The sequence below is a fragment of the Somniosus microcephalus genome, unplaced genomic scaffold, assembly GCF_052327205.1.
Source record: "Somniosus microcephalus isolate GS21.2 unplaced genomic scaffold, FLI_Smic_1.0 scaffold255, whole genome shotgun sequence".
NCBI classification, from domain to species: domain Eukaryota; kingdom Metazoa; phylum Chordata; class Chondrichthyes; order Squaliformes; family Somniosidae; genus Somniosus; species Somniosus microcephalus.
The window spans coordinates 407,339-427,873 of record NW_028225442.1 but is presented as its reverse complement, the minus strand read 5'-3'; the positions used below and the strand labels follow the sequence as shown (position 1 = coordinate 427,873).

The 20,535-nt window shown below is 47.9% G+C and overlaps 1 pseudogene across 1 annotated transcript in view; it reads left to right on the top strand.

Annotated features, from left to right (window-relative positions):
• The first annotated feature begins 307 nt into the window (after window positions 1–307).
• LOC147081975 (uncharacterized) overlaps window positions 308–20,535 on the top strand; it is a 47,245-nt pseudogene continuing 27,017 nt past the window's right edge. Inside the window, exons 1-2 of the transcript XR_015076345.1 lie at window positions 308–542; window positions 6,196–6,362. The product of XR_015076345.1 is annotated as an uncharacterized LOC147081975 (transcript). The remainder of the gene's footprint in view (window positions 543–6,195; window positions 6,363–20,535) is intronic.

The window sequence follows — 20,535 nt, the reverse complement described above, 5'->3', positions numbered from 1 at the left end:
AGGGCCCGAACTCCTCCGGCAGAGAGTCCACCTGCCACTGACCCACCAGGAGTCCAGAACATTTCCCCCAGTTGATCCTGGCGGAGGATGCGTCCGAGTAAATCTGCTGGCATTCCCGCATCCTCCGCAAGTCAACGGGATCCGTGACCACGAGGAGCACGTCATCGGCGTAAGCCGAGAGGACCACCTCCACGCCCGGCCCTCGCAGAGCCAATCCCGCCAACCTCTTCCGCAAGAGGCGCAGGAAAGGCTCCACGCAAATGGCATATAACTGGCCGGACATGGGGCAGTGACCCCGGAGCTGGCGGCGGTCTTTCAACACAGTGGGCGGGGCCCCGAGGCGTTGCGGGCTGCGATTGGTGAGCGCAGCTGTCAATCTACGAGTCGCAGCCAATAGAAGAGACGGACTCAGTGAGGAACTTTAAGCGCGGGCTGCGTGGCCGCAGTGCGCATGCTCGTTGCTGCTCGCAGTCCCCGGATGAGGCTCCGGTTTGAGGCAGGAGATAAAATGGCGGCGGGACTGAGGAGCGGCGGATGGTGCGGTGAGTGTGGATCAGAGAATCTCCGGCATTTACAGCAGCGCCGGCCTCTCTCAGGCAATCTCTGGGAACCTGGGGGCGAAGCGGGCGCCGGGCCCGGGGGGCTGGAAGCGGGCACCTGGGTGGGGGGTGGTTCTTTGGGTGGAGCGGGCTGTGGGGGGCGAGTGTTTGGGTGAGGGGGTGGGGTGGAGCGGGCTGTGGGGGGGGAGCGGGCTGTGGGGGGTGGTTCTTTGGGGGGTGGGGTGTTTGGGTTGACGTGCGCTCCTTGCGCTGCCTGCGTTTGTCTTCCGATTGCTCCCGCGAGGAGACTCGGTGTTTGCTGCCTTCCCGGATGCTTCTTCTCCACTTTGTGCGGTCTTGGGCCAGGGATTCCCAGGTGTCAGTGGGGATGTTACACTTTTTCAAGGAGTCTTTTGAGGGTGTCCTTGAAGCGTTTCCTCTGCCCACCTGGGGCTCTCTTGCCGTGTCGGAGCTCCGAGTAGAGCGCTTGTTTTGGGAGTCTCGTATCGGGCATGTGGACAATGTGGACCCGTCCATCGGAGCTGATCGAGCGCGGTCAAAGCTTCGATGCTGGGGATGTTGGCCTGAGCGAGAACACCAACGTTGGTGCGTCTATCCTGCCAATAGATTTGCAGGATCTTGCGGAGGCAGCGTTGGTGGTACCTCTCCAGTGCTTTGAGGTGCCTGCTGTACATGGTCCATGTCTCTGAGGCATACAGCAGGGCGGGTATCACTGCTGCTCTGTAGACCATGAGCTTCGTGCTGGGTTTGTGGTCCTGGTCTTCAAACACTCTCTTCCTCAGGCGACCGAAGGCTGTACTGGCACACTGATGGCGGTGTTGGACTTCGTCATCGACGTCTGTCCTTGTTGACAGTAGGCTCCCGAGGCTGGAAAGTGGTCCACGTTGTGAGACTATGCCCCCTAGTTCTAGACACTCCAGCCTGGGGAAACAACCTCTTGGCATCTACCCTGTCAATCCCCTTCAGAATCTTGCATGTTTCAATGAGATCACCTCGCATTCTTCTAAACTCCAGAGAGTATCGTCCCATTCTACACAATCTCTCCTCATAGGACAGCCCTCTCATCCCAGGAATCAATCTAGTGAACCTTCGTTGCACCGCCTCCAAGGCAATTATATCCTTCCTTAGATAAGGAGACTAAAACTGTGCACAGTACTCCAGGTGTGGTCTGACCAAGGCCCTGTACAATTGGAGCAAGACTTCCTTACTCTTATACTCCAACCCCCTTGCAATAAACGCCAATATGTCACTTGCCTTCCTTATTGCTTGCTGTACCTGCACGCTAGCTTTCTGTGTTTCTTGCACGAGGACACCCAAATCTCTCTCAACACCAACATTTGAAAGTTTCTCACCATTTAAAAAATATTCTGTTTTTCTATTCTTCCTACCAAAGTGAATAACCTCACATTTCCCCACATTACACTCCATCTGCCACCTTACTGCCCACTCAGTCTTATCTATATCCCTTTGCAGAGTCTTTGTTCTCCTTACCGTCCCACCTAGATTTGTATTGTCAGCAAACTTGGATACATTACACATTGTCCCTTCATCTAGGTCATTAATATAGATTGTAAATAGCTGAGGCCCCAACACTGATCCTTGCGGCACCCCACTAGTTACAGCCTGCCAACCTGAAAAAGATCCGTTTATCCCTACTCTGTTTTCTGTCTGGTAACCAATCCTTGATCCATGCTACTGTATTACCCCAACCCCATGAGCCCTAATCTTGTGCAATAACCTTTTATGTGACACCTTATTGACTGCCTTTTGGAAATCTAAATATACTACATCCACTGGTTCCCCTTTATCTACCCTGCTAGTAACATCATCAAAAAACTCTAAATTTGTCAAACACTATTTCCCTTTCATAAAACCATGTTGACTGTGCCTAATCATGTTATGATTTTTCTAAGTGCCTGGATACCACTTCCTTAACAATGGATTCCAGTGTTTTCCGAATGACTGATGTCGGGCTAACTGGCCTGTCGTTCCCTGTTTTTCCTCTCCCTCCTTTCTTGAATAGCAGTGTTACATTTGCGACCTTCCAATCCGCTGGGACCATTCCAGAATCTAGGGAATTTTGGAAGATCAAAACCAATGCGTCCACTATCTCTTCAGCCACCTCTTTTACAACCCTAGGATGTAGGCCGTCGGGTCCAGGGGATTTGTCGGTTTTCAGTCCTATTAGTTTCTCAAGTACTTTTTCGCTACTCATATGAATTACGTTAAGTTCCTCACCCTCATTAGACCCTTGGTTCCCCACCATTTTTGATATGCTTTTTGTGTCTTCTACTGTGAAGACAGATACAAAATATTTGTTTAACGTTTCTGCCATTTCCTTATTCCCCACAATCATTTCTCCTGTCTCAGCCTCTAAGGGACCAATGTTTACTTTTGCTACTCTCTTCCTTCCTACATACTTGTAGCAAACCTTACAATCTGCTTTTAGATTTCTTGCTCGTTTTCTGTCATTGCATTTTTTCCCCTTTTTTATCAATTTTTGGTCACTCTTTGCTGGTTTCTGAAACTCTCTCAATCCTCAGGCTTACTATTATTCTTTGCAACATTATAAGCTTCTGTCAATCTAATGCTATCCTTACCTTTAGTTAGCCATGGTTGGATCACTTCCCGTGGAGTTTTTGTTTCTCAATGGAATGTATTTTAGTTGAGAATTATGAAATATTTCTTTAAATGCTAGCCACTGCTTATCTACCGCCATACCTTTTTAATCTATTTTTCCAATCTACCTCAGCCAACTCGCCCCTCACACCTATGTAATTGGCTTTATTTAAGTTTAAGACACTAGTTTCGGACTTAGGCAAGTCACTCTCTCAAAATTAATGTGAAGTTCTAACATATTATGATCACTCTGCCCCACTGGATCCTTTACTATGAGGTTGCTAATTAACCCTGTCTTATTACACAATACAAGTTCTAACATTGTTGGTTCCATGACATTTTGTTCCAGGAAACTGTCCCGAATGGATTCCATGAACTTGTCCTGCAGACTCTTGCTCCACAGCCCTGTAGGTTACGGCTCTTCAAGTGTACACCCAAGTACTTTTTAAATGTGCTGAGGGTCTCTGCCTCTACCACCCTTTCAGGCAGTGAGTTCCAGACCCCCACCACCCTCTGGGTGAAAAAAATTACATCTGCTCTGCACCGTCTAGTGGATGGACTGGGGAGAAAAGTCTTTACTAGCCGAGGCATAGAATATAAGAGCTGGGAGGTAATGAGTGAACTGTATGGCTAGACCGCAGCCAGAATATTGCGTGCAGTTCTGGTCACCACATTACAGGAAGGATGTGATTGCACCAGAGGGTGCAGAGGAGACTTACGGGGATTTTGCCTGGGCTGGGGAATTTTTGCTATGTGGAAAGATTGGATAGGCTGGGGTTGTTTTCTCTGGAACAGAGAAGGCCAAGGGGAGACTCGATTGAGGTGTATCAAATTATTGGGGGCCCAGATAGAGTGGATAGGAAAGACCTATTTCCCTTAGTGGAGAGATCAATAGCCAGGGGGCATAGATTTAAAGCAGATGGTCAAAGGATTAGAGGGGTTTTAAGGTGAGTTTTTTACACCCAGAGGGTGGTGGAGGTCTGGAACTCACTGCCTGAAAGGGTGGTCGAGGCAGAGAACCTCATCACGTTTAAAAACTGCTTGAAGTGCCGTAAGCTACCAGGCTATGGACCAAGTGCTGGAAAGTGGGATTAGAGTGGATAGATCTTTGTCAGCCGGCTCGGACAAGATGGGCCGAATGGCAGCCTTCTGTGCAGTAAGTTTCTATGATTGTGTAACCCGGGGAGGATGGGCCCAGTGAGATCAGACAGTGTGTAACACGGGGAGGATGGGCCCAGTGAGATCAGACAGTGTGTAACCTGGGGAGGATGGGCCCAGTGAGATCAGACAGTGTGTAACCCGGGGAGGATGGGCCCAGTGAGATCAGACAGTGTGTAACCTGGGGAGGATGGGCCCAGTGAGATCAGACAGTGTGTAACCCGGGGAGGATGGGCCCAGTGAGATCAGACAGTGTGTAACCCGGGGAGGATGGGCCCAGTGAGATCAGACAGTGTGTAACCCGGGGAGGATGGGCCCAGTGAGATCAGACAGTGTGTAACCCGGGGAGGATGGGCCCAGTGAGATCAGACAGTGTGTAACCCGGGGAGGATGGGCCCAGTGAGATCAGACAGTGTATAACCCGGGGAGGATGGGCCCAGTGAGATCAGACAGTGTGTAACCTGGGGAGGATGGGCCCAGTGAGATCAGACAGTGTGTAACCTGGGGAGGATGGGCCCAGTGAGATCAGACAGTGTGTAACCCGGGGAGGATGGGCCCAGTGAGATCAGACAGTGTGTAACCCGGGGAGGATGGGCCCAGTGAGATCAGACAGTGTGTAACCCGGGGAGGATGGGCCCAGTGAGATCAGACAGTGTGTAACCCGGGGAGGATGGGCCCAGTGAGATCAGACAGTGTGTAACCCGGGGAGGATGGGCCCAGTGAGATCAGACAGTGTGTAACCCGGGGAGGATGGGCCCAGTGAGATCAGACGGTGTGTAACCCGGGGAGGATGGGCCCGGTGAGATCAGACAGTGTGTAACCCGGGGAGGATGGGCCCAGTGAGATCAGACAGTGTGTAACCCGGGGAGGATGGGCCCAGTGAGATCAGACAGTGTGTAACCCGGGGAGGATGGGCCCAGTGAGATCAGACAGTGTGTAACCCGGGGAGGATGGGCCCAGTGAGATCAGACAGTGTGTAACCCGGGGAGGATGGGCCCAGTGAGATCAGTCAGTGTGTAACCCGGGGAGGATGGGCCCAGTGAGATCAGACAGTGTGTAACCCGGGGAGGGTGGGCCCAGTGAGATCAGACAGTGTGTAACCCGGGGAGGATGGGCCCAGTGAGATCAGACAGTGTGTAACCCGGGGAGGATGGGCCCAGTGAGATCAGTCAGTGTGTAACCCGGGGAGGATGGGCCCAGTGAGATCAGACAGTGTGTAACCCGGGGAGGGTGGGCCCAGTGAGATCAGACAGTGTGTAACCCGGGGAGGATGGGCCCAGTGAGATCAGACAGTGTGTAACCTGGGGAGGGTCGGCCCAGTGAGATCAGACAGTGTGTAACCTGGGGAGGATGGGCCCAGTGAGATCAGACAGTGTGTAACCCGGGGGGGATGGGCCCAGTGAGATCAGACAGTGTGTAACCCGGGGAGGATGGGCCCAGTGAGATCAGACAGTGTGTAACCCGGGGAGGATGGGCCCAGTGAGATCAGACAGTGTGTAACCCGGGGAGGGTCGGCCCAGTGAGATCAGACAGTGTGTAACCCGGGGAGGATGGGCCCAGTGAGATCAGACAGTGTGTAACCCGGGGAGGATGGGCCCAGTGAGATCAGTCAGTGTGTTACCTGGGAAAGATTGCCCCAGCTTCGGTTTGCCTAAAGCACCGGGAAATTGTACATTTCTATCCAGAACTTTGGTGATTTGCTGGAAGCCCAGGCGGGCGTGGCGGGGCTCTGAGAAAAGGGAGAACATCAGACAGAAGCACTCGGACCCAAACTTTTATTTTTATGAAGCGGAAGAAATGTCTATATTACATTACTTCACACTGTTGATATTGTTATTTTCTGTCCTGCCATAATTAGATCTCCCGGTGAAAGACTGAGTGATTGAGAGAGGTTCACAGCTGAGAGTAAACCGGGATTGCAGACTGAGGAACGACAGCAGGTGAACCAACACAGGATTGTGAGAGCACCAACCGGAGAGAACTCTTCCGATTCAAAGAGCTTCCAGAGATGGACTGGGGAGAAAGGTCAGAGAGAGTCCTATTGACTCAGATACACACTGGCCCTGGAGATGGACTGGGGAGAAAGGTCAGAGAGAGTCCCATTGACTCCGATACACACTGGTCCTGGAGATGGACTGGGGAGAAAGGTCAGAGAGAGTCCCATTGACTCAGATACACACTGGTCCTGGAGATAGACTGGGGAGAAAGGTCAGAGAGAGACCCATTGACTCAGATACACACTGGTCCTGGAGATGGACTGGGGAGAAAGGTCAGAGAGAGACCCATTGACTCAGATACACACTGGTCCTGGAGATGGACTGGGGAGAAAGGTCAGAGAGTCCCATTGACTCAGATACACACTGGTCCTGGAGATAGACTGGGGAGAAAGGTCAGAGTCCCATTGACTCAGATACACACTGGTCCTGGAGATGGACTGGGGAGAAAGGTCACAGAGAGTGCCATTGACTCAGATGCACACTGGTCCTGGAGATGGACTGGGGAGAAAGGTCAGAGAGAGTCCCATTGACTCAGATACACACTGGTCCTGGAGATGGACTGGGGAGAAAGGTCAGAGAGAGTCCCATTGACTCAGGTACACACTGGTCCTGGAGATGGACCGGGGAGAAAGGTCAGAGAGTCCCATTGACTCAGATACACACTGGTCCTGGAGATAGACTGGGGAGAAAGGTCAGAGAGAGTCCCATTGACTCAGATACACACTGGTCCTGGAGATGGACTGGGGAGAAAGGTCAGAGAGTCCCATTGACTCAGATACACACTGGTCCTGGAGATAGACTGGGGAGAAAGGTCAGAGAGAGTCCCATTGACTCAGATACACACTGGTCCTGGAGATGGACTGGGGAGAAAGGTCCGAGAGAGTCCCATTGACTCAGATACACACTGGTCCTGGAGATGGACTGGGGAGAAAGGTCAGAGAGTCCCATTGACTCAGATACACACTGGTCCTGGAGATGGACTGGGGAGAAAGGTCCGAGAGAGTCCCATTGACTCAGATACACACTGGTCCTGGAGATGGACTGGGGAGAAAGGTCAGAGAGTCCCATTGACTCAGATGATGTCCCCACACTATTACTGCAGATTTGGTTTCCCCAATCTATACATAGCTTAAAATCCCCCATGATTAATATATTACCCTTGCTACATGCACCTCTAGTTCCCTGAATTATACGCCGCCCTACATTACAACTACAGTTTGGGGGGCCTATAAACACCTCCAACCAATGTTTTCTGCCCCTTGCTGTTTCTTGGCTCCATCCAAACTGATTTTTTTACTTTATTTTTGGAGCTAAGATGATTTCTCCCTACTGTCTTTATCCCATCCTTTATCGATGTGAGACCAGAACTGTGCACGGTACTCCGGTGTTGTCTCACCAAAGCCCTGTACAATTGTAGCAAGACTTCCTCACTGTTGTATTCCAACCCCCTGTAATAAAGGCCAACATGCCATCAGCCTGCCCAATTGCTCGCTGTACCTGCATGCTAACTTTGTCTCCTGTACGAGAACACCTAAATCTCTCTGAACACTAACATTTAATAATTTTTCACCATTTAAAAAAGGTTCTGTTTTTCTACTCTTCCTACTAAAGTGAATACGCACACATTTCCCCACATTATATTCCATCTGTCACCTTACTGCCCGCACACTTAGACTGCCCATATCCCTTTGCAGGCTCTGTGTCCCCATAGCTTACTGTCCCACCTAGCTTTGTATCAGCAGCAAACTTGGATCCATTGCACTCGGTCCCTTCATCTAAGTCAGTAATATAGATTGTAAATAGCAGAGGCCCCAGCACTGATCCTTGTGGCACCCCACTAGCCTGCCAAGCTGAAAATGTCCTGTTTATCCCTACACTCTGTTTTCTGTCAGTTAACCAATCCTCTATCAATGCTAATAGTCATAATGGCACAGAAGGCCGCCATTCGGCCCATCCAGTCCGTGCCGGCTCTCTGTAGAGCAATCCAGTCAGTCCCATTCCCCCGCTCTATCCCCGTAGCCCTGCAAGTTTATTTCCCTCAAGTGCCTATCCAGTCTCCCCTTGAAAACATTGAGTGTCTCCACTTCCATCGGCAGCGAGTTCCAGGTCCTCACCACTCGCTGTGTAAAAAGGTTTTTACACTCATTCGCCCCCTGTATCTCTTGCCCAAAACCTTAAATCTGTGTCCCCTAGTCCTCGTACCATCCATTAGTGGAACAGCCTTTCCCTGTCTAGTCTATCCAAACCCGTCATAATCTTGTACACCTCGATCAAATCACCCCTCAACCTCCTTTGTTCTAATGAAAACAAATCCAGCTTCTCCAACCTGTCCTTGTAGCTAATATATTACCCTCAACCCCATGAGTCCTTATCTTGCATAGCAGCCTTTTATGTGGCACCTTATCAAATGCCTCTTAGAAACATAGAAGATAGGAGCAGGAGTAGGCCATTCGGCCCCTCGAGCCTGCTCCACCATTCAATGAGATCATGGCTGATCATCCAAATTCAGTACCCTGTCCTTGCCTTCTCCCCATATCCCTTGATCCCTTTAGCCTTAAGAAATATATCCAACTCCTTCTTGAATATATTTAATGAATTGGCCTCCACTGCCTTCTGCGGTAGAGAATTCCACAGGTTCACCACTCTCTGGGTGAAGAAATTCCTCCATCTCTATCCTAAATGGCTTACTCCTTATCCTTAGACTGTGAACCCTGGTTCTGGACCCGCTGACCATCAGGAACATCCTTCCAGCATGTAGTCTGTCTAGTCCTGTTAGAATTTTATAAGTTTCAATGAGATCCCCTCTCATTCTTCTAAACTCCAGCGAGTATAAGCCCAATCGACCCAATCTCTTCTCATACGTCATTCCTGCCATCCCAGGTATCAGTCTGGTGAATCTTTGCTGCACTCCCTCCATGGCAAGAACATCCTTCCTCAGATAAGGTGACCAAAACTGCACACAATACTCATGATGTGGTCTCACCAAGGCCCTGTACAACTGCAGCAGGACACCCTTGTTCCTGTACTCAAACCCTATCGCTACGAAGGCCAACATACCATTTGCCGCCTTAACCGCCTGCTGCACCTGCATGCTTACCTTCAGCGACTGGTGCACAAGAACACCCAGGTCTCTTTGCACTTCCCCTTCTCCCAATCTATTGCCATTCAGATAATCTGCTTTCCTGTTTTTGCCACCAAAGTGGATAACCTCGCATTTATACACATTATACTGCATCTACCATGCTTCTGCCCAATCGCCCAACCTGTCCAAATCATACTGGAGTTTCTCGGCATCCTCCTCACAGCACACACGCCTACCCAGCTTTGTGTCGTCTGCAAATTTGGAGATATTACATCTAGTTCCCTCGTCTAGATCATTTATATATATATATATGAATAGCTGGGGTTCTAGGACCGATCCCTGCGGTACCCCACTAGTCACTGCCTGCCACTCGGAAAAAGAGCCGTTTATTCCAACTCTTTTGCTTCCTGTCTGCCAACCAGTTCTTTATCCAAGTCAGTACCTTGCCCCCAATCCCATGTGCCTTAACTTTACATGCTAATCTCTCATGTGGGACCTTATCGAAAGCCTTCTGAAAGTCCAAATACACCACATCCACTGGTTCTCCCTTATCTATTCTACCAGTTACATCCTCAAAAAATTCCAGTAGATTAGTCAAGCACGTTTTACCTTTTGTAAGTCCATGTTGACTGTCCAATCATATCACTGTTTTCCAAGTGCTCTGCTGTTACATCTTTTGTAATGGATTCTAGCATTTTCCCCACTACCGATATCAGGCTTACCGGTCTATAATTCCCTGTTTTCTCTCTACCACCTTTTTTGAATAGTGGGGTAACATTAGCGACCCTCCAGTCCATGGGAACTATTCCAGAGTCTATTGAGTTCTGGAAGATGACCAGCAATGCATCTACTATTTCTGGGGCCACTTCCTTAAGTACCCTAGGATGTAGATTATCAGGACCTGGGGATTTATCGGCCTTCAATCCCTTCAGTTTCCCTAACACAATTTCCCTACAAATACCGATTTCTTTCAGTTCCTCCCTCTCATCAGACCCTATGTTCCCTGACATCTCTGGGAGGTTATTTGTCCTCCTTTGTGAAGACAGAACCAAAGTATGTATTTAATTGGTCTGCCATTTCTTTGTTCCCCATTATAAATTCCCCCGATTCTGAATGCAAGGGACCTACGCTTGACTTCACCAATCTTTTTCTCTTTACATATCTATAAAAGCTTTTACAGCCAGTTTTTATGTTCCCTGCAAACTTACTCATTCTATTTTCCCCCTCTTAATTAATCCCTTTGTCCTCCTTTGCTGAATCCTAAACTGCTCCCAATCCTTGGGTTTACTGCTTTTTCTGGCCAATTTATATGTCCTCTCCTTGGATCTTACGCTATCCCTAATTTCCCTTGTTAGCCACGGTTGAGTCACCTTTTTTGATTTATTTTTGGCAATCCAAATATTTTACATCCACCAGTTCCCCATTATCTATCCAGCTAGTTGCATCCTCAAAAAACACTAATAGCATGATTTCTCTTTCATAAAACCATGTTGACTGCGCCTGATCATATGATTTTCTAAGTGCCCTCTTACCCCTCCCTTAATAATGGATTCCAGCATTTTCCTGACGCCAGGCTCACTGGCCTGTAGTTCCCTGCTTTCTCTCTTCCCCCTTCCTAGAATAGCGGGGTTACTTTTTCTACCTTCTAATCCACTGGGACTGTTCCAGAATCTAGGGGATTTTGGAAGATCACAACCAATGCATCCACTCTCTCTTCAGCCACCTCTTGTAGAACCCTAGGATGTAGGCCGTCCGGTCCTGGGGATTTGTCAGATTTTAGTCCCATTAGTTTCTCAAGTACTTTTTTTCCTCTAAGGAACTTAAAGTAATTGATGTCAGTCCTTTCATTAGTCCCTTGGTTCCCTGCTATTTTTGGTGCGTTATTTGTGTTTTCTGCTGTGAAGACCGATACAAAATATTTGTTTAAAATCTGCCATTTCCTCATTTCCCATTATAATTTCTCCTGTCTCAGCCTCTAAGGGACCAATGTTTACTTTTGCTACTCTCCATGTTTACTTACTTTCAGAAGCTCCTACAATTTTTAAATGTTTCTTGCTGGTACACTCAGTCGATTTTCTCCCTTTTTTATCAATTTTCGGTCATCGTTTGCTGGTTAACAGAATTAAACTTCCCAATGCAATTTCAGACGCTGAAGGTCTGCTTCTGTAAATAGCATTCAGGTACATTTATCGTTTACACGCTTAGGAACAAAGAGTTAGAGGTTGATACCATAGAAACTGGGAACCAGACAGCACAGAATGAGGCCATTTAGCCCAGCGGGCCTGTACCGGCTCTTTGAAAGAGCAGGCCAATGTGTCCCACTCCCCTGCTCTGTGCCCAGAGCACTGCTAATGTTCTCCCCTTCGTGTATTTCACTAATTCAGGTTTAAAAGTTACTATTGTCTCTGCTCCGATCACTCATTCAGACATTGCATTCCAGATCATAACACGATGCCTAAAAACAATCTTATCTTACCTCACCTCTGGCGTTTTGTCAATTACATTAAATCCGTCTCCTCTGTTTACCGACCCTTCTGTCAGTGGGTACAGTTGCTCCTTATTTACTCTATGGAAACACCTTCATGATTTTGAGCACCTCTATTAAATCTCCCAATTAACATTTTCTGCTCTAAAGAGAACCTGCGAGGAGTTGGCAGCAGCAGCGAGGAGGCATAAATACATAGAAACATAGAAGATAGGAGCAGGCCATTCAGCCCCTCGAGCCTGCTCCGCCATTCAATGAGATCATGGCTGATCATCCAATTTCAGTACCCTGTCCTTGCCTTCTCCCCATATCCCTTTAGCCTTAAGAAATATATTCAACTCCTGCTTGAATATATTTAATGAATTGGCCTCCACTGCCTTCTGTGGCAGGGAATTCCACAGGTTCACCACTCTCTGGGTGAAGAAATTCCTCCTCATTTCAGTCCTAAATGGCTTACCCCTTATCCTTAGACTATGACCCCTGGTTCTGGATTCCCCGGCCATCAGAAACATCCTTCCTGCATCTAGTCTGTCCAGGCCTGACAGAATTTTATAAGTTTCAATGAGATCCCCTCTCAATCTTCTAAACTCCAGTGAGTATAAGCCCAATCGACACAATCTCTCCTCATACGTCATTCCTGCCACCCCAGGTATCAGCCTGGTGAATCTTCACTGCACTCCTTCCATGGCAAGAACATCCTTCCTCAGGTAAGGCGACCAAAACTGCACACAATACTCAAGGTGTGGTCTCACCAAGGCCCTGTACAACTGCAGCAGGACATCCTTGTTCTTGTACTCGAACCCTTTGGCTACGAAGGCCAACATACCATTTGCCTTCTTAACCGCCTGCTGCACCTGCATGCTCACCTTCAGTGACTGGTGCACAAGAACACCCAGGTCTCTTTGCACTTCCCCTTCTCCCAATCTATTGCCATTAAAATAATCTGCCTTCCTGTTTTTGCCACCAAAGTGGATAACCTCACATTTATCCACATTATAGTGCATTTGCCATGTTTCTGCCCAATCACCCAACCTGTCCAAATCGTGCTGGAGTTTCACGACATCCTCCTCACAGCATACCCTCCTACCCTGCTTTGTGTCGTTTGCAAATTTGGAGATATTACATCCAATTCCCTCGTCCAGATCATTAATATATATTGTGAACAGCTGGGGTCCTAGGACCGATCCTTGCGGTACCCCACTAGTCACTGCCTGCCACTCGGAAAACGACCCGTTTATTCCAACTCTTTGCTTTCTCTCTGCCAACCAGTTCTCTATCCAAGTCAATACCTTGCCCCCAATCCCATGTGCCTTAATTTTGCACGCTAATCTCTTATGCGGGACCTTATCGAAAGCCTTCTGAAAGTCCAAATACACCACATCCACTGGTTCTCCCTTATCTATTTTACCTGTTACATCCTCAAAAAAAATTCCAGTAGATTAGTCAAGCATGATTTACCTTTTGTAAATCCATGTTGATTTTGTCCGATCCAGTCACTGCTTTCCAAGTGCTCTGCTATTACATCTTTTAGAATGGACTCCAGCATTTTCCCCACTACCGATGTCCACTTTACCAGTTTATAATTCCCCGCCTTTTCTCTATCACTTTTTTTGAATAGTGGGGTAACATTAGCTACCTGCCAATCCATGGGTACCGTTCCAGAGTCTATGGAGTTCTGGAAGATGACCAGCAATGCATCTATTTCTAGGGCCACTTCCTTAAGTACCCTGGGATGTAGATTATCAGGCCCTGGGGATTTATCGGCCTTCAGTCCCATCAATTTTCCTAACACCATTTCCCTGCAAATACTGATTTCTTTCAGTTCCACCCTTTCATCAGACCCTATGTTTCTTGGCATCTCTGGGAGGTTATTTGTGTCCTCCTTTGTGAAGACAGAACCAAAATATGTATTTAGTTGGTCTGCCATTTCTTTGTTCCCCATTATAAATTCCCCCGATTCTGACTGCAAGGGACCTACGCTTGACTTCACCAATCTTTTTCTCTTCACATATCTATAAAAGCTTTTACAGTCAGTTTTTATGTTCCCTGCAAGCTTACTCTCATATTCTATTTTCCCTTTCTTAATTAATCCCTTTGTTGAATCCTAAACTGCTCCCAATCCTCAAGATTATTGCTTTTTCTGGCCAATTTATATGCCCTCTCCTTGGACCTTGTGCTATCCCTAATTTCCCTTGTTAGCCACGGTTGGGTCACTTTTTTATTTTTATGCCAAACTGGGATGAACAAATTCTGTAGTTCGTCCATTCGGTCTTTGTTTGCCATTGCCTATCCACCGTCAACCCTTTGAGCGCCATTCCCCAATCAATCCTACCCAACTCGCTCCTCAGACCATCGTAGTTTCCTTTATTTAAATTGAGGACCCTAGTCTCCGAGTCAACTACTTCATTCTCCATCTTAATGAAGAATTCGATCATATTATGATCGCTCCGACCCAAGGGGCCTCGTACAACAAGATTGCTAATTAATCCTTTCTCGTTACATAATACCCAGTCTAAGATGGCCTGATCTCTGGTTTGTTCCTCGACATATTGGTCCAGGAAACCATCCCGTAAACACGCCAGGAATTCCTCCTCCACAGTATTGTTACTAATTTGGTTGGCCCAATCTATATGTAGATTAAAGTCACCCATGATGACTGCTGTGCCCTTATTGCACGCTTCTTTAATTTCCCTTTTAATGCCATCCCCAACCTCCGCCTTACTGTTTGGAGGTCTATAAACCACTCCCACTAACGTTTTTTTCCCCTTAGTATTTCTCAATTCTACCCATACAGATTCCACCTCATCAGAGCTAATATCCTTCATTACAATTGTGTTAATCCCTTCTTTAACCAGTAATGCTACCCCACCTCCCTTTCCTTTTTGCCTATCTTTCCTGAATATCGAATACCCCTGGATGTTGAGTTCCCAGTCCTGGCCATCCTTGAGCCACGTTTCTGTAATCCCAACCAAATCGTATTTGTTTACTTCTATTTGTGCAGCCAATTCATCCACCTTATTACAAATGCTCCTCGCATTAAGACACAAAGCCTTCAGGCTGGTTTTTTTAACGCTCTTAGACCTATTAGAATTATTATTTACTGTGGCCATGTTTGATTTAAACCGTTGATTTCTCTGACTGCCACTTGTGTTTTTCTCCTTCCTATCTTTTGCTTTTATCCTTGTTTCCCTTTCCTCTGTCTCCCTGCTCAGGTTCCCAACCCCCTGCCATTTTAGTTTAAACCCTCCCCCACAGCACTAGCAAACACTCCCCCATGGACATCAGTCCCAGCCCTGCCCAGGTGCAAACCGTCCGGTTTGAACTGGTCCCACCTCCCCCAGAACCGGTTCCAATGTCCCAGGAACTTGAATCCCTCCCCCTGGCACCATTTCTCTAGCCACATATTCATCTGAAGTATCCTTCTATATCTACTCTGACTAGCACGTGGCACTGGTAGCAATCCTGAGATTACTACCTTTTGAGGTCCTGTTTTTAAATTTATCTCCTAACTCCCTATATTCCGCTTTTAACCTATATCGTTGGTGCCTACATGCACCACGACAACTGGCTGTTCACCCTCCCCTTCCAAGATGTTCTGCAGCCACTCGGAGACATCCTTGCACCAGAGAGGCAACACACCATCCTGGAGTCTCGTTGGCGGCCGCAGAAATGCCTATCTATTCCCCTTACAATTGAATCCCCTATTACTATAGCTCTACCCTTTTTCCTCCCATTCTGTGCAGCAGAGCCACCCCTGGTGCCAGGAAGTTGGCTGCTGCTGCCTTCCTCTGATAAGCCATCCCCCCCCCCCCCAACAGCACTCAAAGTGGTGTATCTGTTGGAGAAGGGGATGTCCACAGGGGACCCCTGCACTACCTGCCTGCGCCTAGTACTCTGCCTGTTGGTCACCCGTTCCCTTTCTTCCTGTCCAACCTCTACCTGCGGTGTGTCCAACTCCGTAAATGTGCTATTCACGATGTCCTGAGCATCATGAACGCTCCAGTATGTATCCAGTCGCAGCTCCAGCGCTGCAATGCGGTCTGTCAGTAGCTGCAGCTGGATACACTTCCTGTACATGTAGTTGTCAGGGACACAGGAAGTGTCCCTGAGTTCCCACATACTGCAGGAGGAGCATATCACGGGGCCCGGCTGTCCTGCCATGACTTACCCTTTGATTTAATTTAAAATTCAATTAATTAATCAATCCCACTAATTACACTACAGTTAACTGGTTTACCAACAGTCCCTGCTACACTAGAGAGACCTTAGAAACTATAAACCAGAGTTAAAGTTTAAAAAGAGAAATACTCACCAACCAATCACTTACCTGCTTCCTGGTGACGTCACAATTTGATTACTTTTTACCTCTCTCCCCTGCTGTTGAATTGGTCGGGCCTCGTTCGCTGAATCAGCCGCTGCTCCCCAACTGCTGCTGGTTTTTGAAACTCCTCAGCTGCTCGCTCGCAGGTCCGCTCTGGTCGGGCCTCGTTCGCTGAACAGCGGGAGGACAACGCGGACCTGCGAGGAGTTGGCAGCAGTGAGGAGGCCGATACATATCCGGCGAATTCCAAAAGAACAGCAAAATCAAGGAGTGACGTCACAGGACTGCAGGAAAGAATCTGAGAGCGGCAGCAGCCAAACTACAACTGCAAAACCGCTGACGTGACATCACAACCAGGGAAGGAGCTGATTGGTAAGTAGGACCTGGTGAGTATTTCTACAGTCCAGTCATTAAAGTAAAAGTAAGGTCTCTAGTTTAGCGTAAGTAGTGTTTAAAGGGAAGTAAGGTCCCTAGTGTATTTAATATTTAAAAGGTGTAAATTAAGGGTAGGACTTGGCAGAGCAGCTCAGCAGTGTGGAGTGCTCCTCCTGTGCTATGTGGGAGGTCAGGGACACTTTTGGTGTCCAGGGCGAACATGTGTGCAGGAAGTGGCTGCAGCTACTCGCAATCTGCGTTTTGGAGCTGCGGCTGGAGTCACTGTGGAGCATCCGCAAAGCTGAGTTCTTCATGGATAGCTTGTCTAACGAGGTCGTCACACCACAGGTAAAGAATGCACAGGCAGACAGGAAATGGGTGACTGCCAGACAGAGTAAAAGAACTAGGAAGGCAGTGCAGGAGTCCCCTGGGTCCATCTCTCTCTCCAACAGATTTTCCGTTTTGGATACTGCTGGGGGAGATGCTTTCTGAGGGGAATGCAGCAAGAGCCCAGTCCGTGGCACTACGAGTGGCTCAGCTGCACAGGAGGGGAGCAAAAAGAGTGGGAGAGCAATAGTGATAGAGGATTCTATCGTAAGGGGAACAGATAGACGTTTCTGTGGCTGCAGATGTGACTCCAGGATGGTATGTTGCCTCCCTGGTGCCAGGGTCAGGGATGTCACTGCACGGCTGTAGGGCATTCTGAAGGGGGAGGGCGAACAGTCAGAGGTCGTGGTTCACATTGGTACCAAGGTCATGGGTAGAAAGCGGGATGAGGTCCTGCAACAAGAATTTAGGGAGCTAGGTAGCAGATTAAAAAGCAGGACCTCAAAGGTTGTAATCTCTGGATTGCTCCCAGTGCCACGTGGTAGTGATTATTATAGGAATAGGTGGATGGAGCAGATGAATGCATGGCTGAAGAGTTGGTGCAGGAGGGAGGGCTTTAGTTTCCTGGATCACTGGCTCTGCTTCTGGGGAAGGTGGGACCTGTACAAGTCGGACGGTTTGCACCTGAACCGGAACGGGACCAACATCCTTGCAGGGAGGTTTGCTGGTACTGTTGGGAGTTTAAACTAACTTGGCAGGGGGATGGGATACAGAGTGGAGCTACAGTAGAGGGTGATGCACAGCCAAATATAGAGGAAAAAACAGGTCAGCCTGCAAGGCAGAGCAAATATGTAACGGCACAAGGGAGCATGGCAAGGCTGGATGGCATTTATTTTAATGCAAGGAGTCTTGCGAGTAAAGCAGATGAATTCAAGGTGTTGATGAACACATGGGAGTATGATATTGTTATCACAGAGACATGGTTGAGGGAGGGGCAGGACTGGCAGCTCAGTATTCCAGGGTATAGAATCTTCAGACAAGACAGGGGTGTAAAAGAGGAGTGGGTGTTGCAATATTAATCAAGGAGTCAATTACTGCTGTAAGGAGGGATGATATCTTAGCAGGTTCTCATTGATTTATCTCCAGAAGGTTCCTGAACACCGGCGCCAGACTGATTCGCCTGTCGTTCATTGGTTTACCACATGCTCCATTTTTAAACGAGGGGGTAACATTTGCAAATCCCCAGTCCTGTGGCACCACTCCCCTATCCAAGGAGGATTCAAAGATTGTGGCCAGAGCCTTCCTTCTCTCAGTAACCCAGGATGTATCCCATCCAGACCATGACACTTCCACTTTGAGCGCTGTCAACTGTTTCACTACATCCTCTTGGTCTATTTATATCCTGTCCAATTTCACTACCACCCTCTCCTTCACTGTAACATTGGCAGCATCCTCTTCTTTAGTGAAGGCAGATGCAAAGTACTCATTCAGTACCTCAGCCATGCCCACTGCATCCACCAGAAGATTGCGCTTTTGCTCCTTAATCATCGCACCTTTCCATTGACTCTCCTTTTAGGCTTTACATGTTTAAGAAAGATTTTAATGTTCCCTATTCTATTCCCACTAATCTTTCCTCAGTTTTTCCGTGCCCCTCTTAGTTTGTTTTTGATTTCTCCTCTGTACTTTCTGTATTCAGCTTGATTCCCTACGGTGCTGCTGTTGTTGTCGTGTGTTTATTATACCAGAGTCTGCGTGTGTCAAACAGCAGAAAACTCCATCTTACAAGGTCTCAAATTGGGTTATAACTTAATGCCGGCGAATAACATCAACTTAAGTTTGGAGAAATTACTGATCCGGGACTGAATCACTTTCACATTTCCCCAGTGGGGAAAGGGAAGGACGCTGACTGAGAGTTTGTTAGACACACAGCGGGACACGTGCACACGTGGAGAATTATAATTGTAAAACAGCAGTCAGATCAAACCAGTTATGTATTTAAGAGGTTTCCAGATATTGTAAGACCCCTAAAGATATTGTGTCACCAATCTGCTTAAAGTGACCCCACTGTTAATATTAGTGGAGCAGTGGTGAATGTCCTCGCCTCCTACAGTGCTCATTAGTCAAGTGCTGACACCATGAGCGATGTCCTCGGCTTTATTACAGGAGGAATAGCGAATAACAGCAAGGAAGTGATGTTAAACTGTTATAACAGACTGGTTAGGCCTCAGCTGGAGTCTGGTTTTCAATTCTGGCCACCACACTTTAGGGAGGATATCAAGGCCTTGGAGATGGTGCAGAAGAGATTTGAGAGAATTGTAATAAGGATCAGGGACTTCAGTTCTGGGGAGAGGCTGGTTTGTTCTCTTTAGAGCAGAGTTGGTTAAATGAAGATTTTATAGAGCTGTTGAAACTCATGATTGGTTTTGATGAGTAAATAAGGAGAAACTGTTTCCATTGGCAGAAGGGGTCAGTAACCAGACGACGCAGATTTAAAGTGAGTGGAAAAAGAGCCACAGGTGAGGTGAGGTAACATTGTGTTACACAGCGAGTTAGTGAGATCTGGAATGCATTGTCCGAAAGGGTGGTGAGGTAACATTGTGTTACACAGCGAGTTAGTGAGATCGGGAATGCATTGTCCGAAAGGGTGGTGAGGTAACATTGTGTTACACAGTGAGTTAGTGAGATCTGGAATGCATTGTCCGAAAGGGTGGTGAGGTAACATTGTGTTACACAGCGAGTTAGTGAGATCGGGAATGCATTGCCCGAAAGGGTGGTGAGGTAACATTGTGTTACACAGCGAGTTAGTGAGATCTGGAATGCATTGTCCGAAAGGGTGGTGAGGTAACATTGTGTTACACAGCGAGTTAGTGAGATCTGGAATGCATTGCCCGAAAGGGTGGTGAGGTAACATTATGTTACACAGCGAGTTAGTGTGATCTGGAATGCATTGTCCGAAAGGGTGGTGAGGTAACATTGTGTTACACAGCGAGTTAGTGTGATCTGGAATGCATTGCCCGAAAGGGTGGTGAGGAAACATTGTGTTACACAGCGAGTTAGTGAGATCTGGAATGCATTGTCCGAAAGGGTGGTGAGGTAACATTGTGTTCCACAGCGAGTTAGTGAGATCTGGAATGCATTGTCCGAAAGGGTGGTGAGGTAACATTGTGTTACACAGCGAGTTAGTGTGATCTGGAATGCATTGCCCGAAAGGGTGGTGAGGTAACATTGTGTTACACAGCGAGTTAGTGTGATCTGGAATGCATTGTCCGAAAGGGTGGTGAGGTAACATTGTGTTACACAGCGAGTTAGTGAGATCTGGAATGCATTGCCCGAAAGGGTGGAGGAAGCAGATTCTGTTGTAACATTGAAAAGGGAATTGGATAAATACTTGAAGGGAAAACTTTTACAGGGCTATGGGGAAAGAGGGGGGCAGTGGTAATAATGGGATCGCTCTTCCAAAGAGTCAGCACCGGTGTGATGGGCTGAATGACCTCCTGTGCTGTATCATATTATGGGTCTATGATGTAGCCTCGCCCAGTCAATGGAGGTGCCTGATGGGCTGAATGACCTTCTGTGCTGTGTCATATTATGGGTCTATGATGCAGCCTCGC